Genomic DNA, 3,120 nt, shown 5'->3' on the forward strand with positions numbered 1-3,120 from the left:
GTTGAATTACCTGTTTCAAAGGCTAAGACCAATAACTGCTATCTAAAATTTTCAATTGCACTAGCCTCAGCAATTAGCAAACAAGCATTACAGGTTCCAGTATCAGAAGAGTAGAAGCTGGGGGGGGGGGGGGGGGGGGGGGGGGGGCGGGATTTGGAACGGAGTGCCTTATTACTGTTCTACTAGCCTTTCTCCTGGCTGTCACAACAGCTTGTCTGTCCTTTAAGAGCCTCGATGCCACTCCCCCACTGATCACGAGTAATACAGTTGGTTTTGCGGTGTCTTGATAAAATGCCCCCTCGTGGTCACTACAATGACTTCTTAAAAGGGCATGCAAACTACTGCCTTCCCAGTAAAACTCACTACATCTGCTTCTAACTGCTTGTCATACTTGTGCGGTTTTGTGCTGCTTCTAGCACAAGAGGGCAAAGATCTTCATGCATAAAGCTGACAGCTTTAGTCTCTGAAGTATCTTGAGCTCTCATCTCCAAGAAAAAGTAGGCAAAGATAGCTGACTGTGCCTTTTCCAGGAGTTTCCATTAAAAGGAAACTGCATACTGATCTGCATAACAGAAAGTAAACTGAGACCTAAGTTCCCACTTGAGTTTGCAAAGTATTTCTGCGAATCTACCTAATAATTTGCTTTAAAAAAAAAAAAAAAGAATCCAACAAAAAAGACAGACCTATAGGTCTACATAAAGTTTGTTATTTTTTAAAAAAAATTAACACAGCTGTTTCAGTTTGTTACCAGCTTCTCTTACCCTGTAAAAGTAAAAACCAATGAGTAAACAGATTTAATACCACTTCAAGGCTTTTGAGAGAGTGGAGACTCATGGTTCAATAAGCAAGCTACCAAATCTGTTTTCCCAGTAGTATGGATGCTGTGTAGTCTGGTAAGAAGTGCATTCTTTAACTGGCTGATTCCAGGGGACAAACACAGTAGAGAGACTTGCCTAAAGTACAACTACTACATTTAATTAATATTCATTATGTTTATAGATGAGTGTGGACCAATCTCAAGAGACTGTCGCAATTCAGAAATTGGTACTGAGACCTGATTCACTTCTGGACACTTTTACTGATGCAAGTCTTTCAAACTTATTTGGCCTACCAAGTGAGACCGTAGGTCCCAAGAGGAAGCTCTTACTGCAAGAAAAGCTTTAATTCCAGCTTTCTTTACAGACAGGATCTGTCAGCAAACTTATCACTGTCTTTTAAATTGCTGGTGCTACCCTGTTGTGCCACCTTCACCTGTTCTCTTACTCTATTTTTAGACTGCTAGGGCTTTGGGGCCATTTTGGGGGATTAATCATCCTGCTTCCACAGCACAACAGGGTGGTCTAAGACTACAGCTCCTTGGCTGCATAGCAACTCCATGGTTTTACATATTTAGGTAACTACATGCAATACTGTCTACATACTGTTATACAGCCTCTCTACTTCACAAGTATATATTGTGTTTACTCTGTCATGTACTTAGCAATTGGTTCTACAGGCCAGGAACTATTCTTTTGTTCACAGTGATTCAGCCAGTGGTACACTGCTTTCTTTTTGGGGTTATGCTGCTGCTGCTACTTCTCTTTCTCCAAGAGCAGGCAGCTCTCAGGGTACAAAAATTAAGAAGTAAACCTGAAAGAATTGCAATGTTTCTTCAACAATCCATGTCTTTTAGTGGCTGGATTTTTTAAAACTAGACTTTCCGTTCCTCTCACATATCTTAGTTACACATGGTATTGTTTCTGCTTCCTGAATACACATCTTTAAGCTCCAATGTCAACATAAATACTGGTACAGCTATGCAACTATAGCACTTTTGCTTCTCCAAATATTCCCATGACCAACGTCACAAAACACTCTGGCAGGTGACCCAGTTACTCCAGACTTGGTCAGTTCAGGACTTCACACTTACAACACAGTTAAAACCTTATTTGCAAAACAGCACTGCTGTAACTCGTCAAGTGAAAACCATGTGACCTAGCATGTTTTTAATTGTAATGTAGACAGAACTTTTCATTTATGTAGCCTAGGACTAACATATACTTCTGTTCTGATGCCAGAGGACACCAGAAATGTAGGAAGCGAAAAAAAGAAGGCCGCTTGGATAATTTACTCAGACAATTACTGTCTCATCATTACTATCCCTACTTGGAATAATGCTTACTAGTGCCCCTAGAAGAAGAATGGAAAAATTAAATTAAATATATAGCTGAATGGAACCACAGAATAAATTATCTTTAGCATAGCAATTACAGTTTCTCCCAGACTATATGTATCATGAACAACTTATATTTGTGTGGTCAACAACCCTGCCTCATAAGCATCCCTGTAATTAATTTGAAATAACAAAAACCAGGAGTAAATAAATGTAATGCTGTTTTTGCTCCCTTTAACAGAGCATTTGGCTCCTTAGCTATATACAGACAGTTGATTCACCATTCAACTGATGAAGCACAAGTCTCCAGCCAGAAAAGGAGGACTCAAGCGTGCCGGGGATGAAGGTGGCAGGAAGAACCTCCTAAAGTGATTTAAAAGAAAAAAATCAAACCAATTATGGTATATGAAAACAAACAGCAAAGTAGCTACTGCTTAACAGACTAAAGTGGGTTTGTTTTTCCCCCTCCCCTTGATAGTGACTGTAGCCTCTTTATTCTCTAGCAGTCCTGTCCAGTTCTTTCTTCTGCAACATTCTCCCCCTCATAAGCCTCTAACCCACAATTCTTAACTTTTGCAAAAGATACTGGCTGCCTTCCAACCCAGAGCTTTCTAACGCAGTGTGCATATCAGCGCTTTATGAACAGAAGTTTGGTATCTTCATAAATTCCTGTTCTGTCTCAGTAAGATGGAAGGGAGCCAGAATTCTCTGTGGCGCCCTTTACAAGAGCGTCTCCATCTTTCCTCATAACATGCTCAAGCTGCAGACACTGATCAACAGCTTTATTCAGGAAATCGAGGAAGATTCACACTCCTAAAGCTGGAAAGGAGGAATATGTCAACTTCCATTAACTGAAGGTTTCTTCCACCTTTATTTGAGGGGCTTTAAGCAACTCACTGAGCAATAGCACATTCTTAGGTGCTGGAGGCATGCTCATTGTGCTTGTTCACTGCACTGAACCAGCTTTG

Source organism: Phalacrocorax carbo, chromosome 3 (assembly GCF_963921805.1).
Source record: "Phalacrocorax carbo chromosome 3, bPhaCar2.1, whole genome shotgun sequence".
NCBI classification, from domain to species: domain Eukaryota; kingdom Metazoa; phylum Chordata; class Aves; order Suliformes; family Phalacrocoracidae; genus Phalacrocorax; species Phalacrocorax carbo.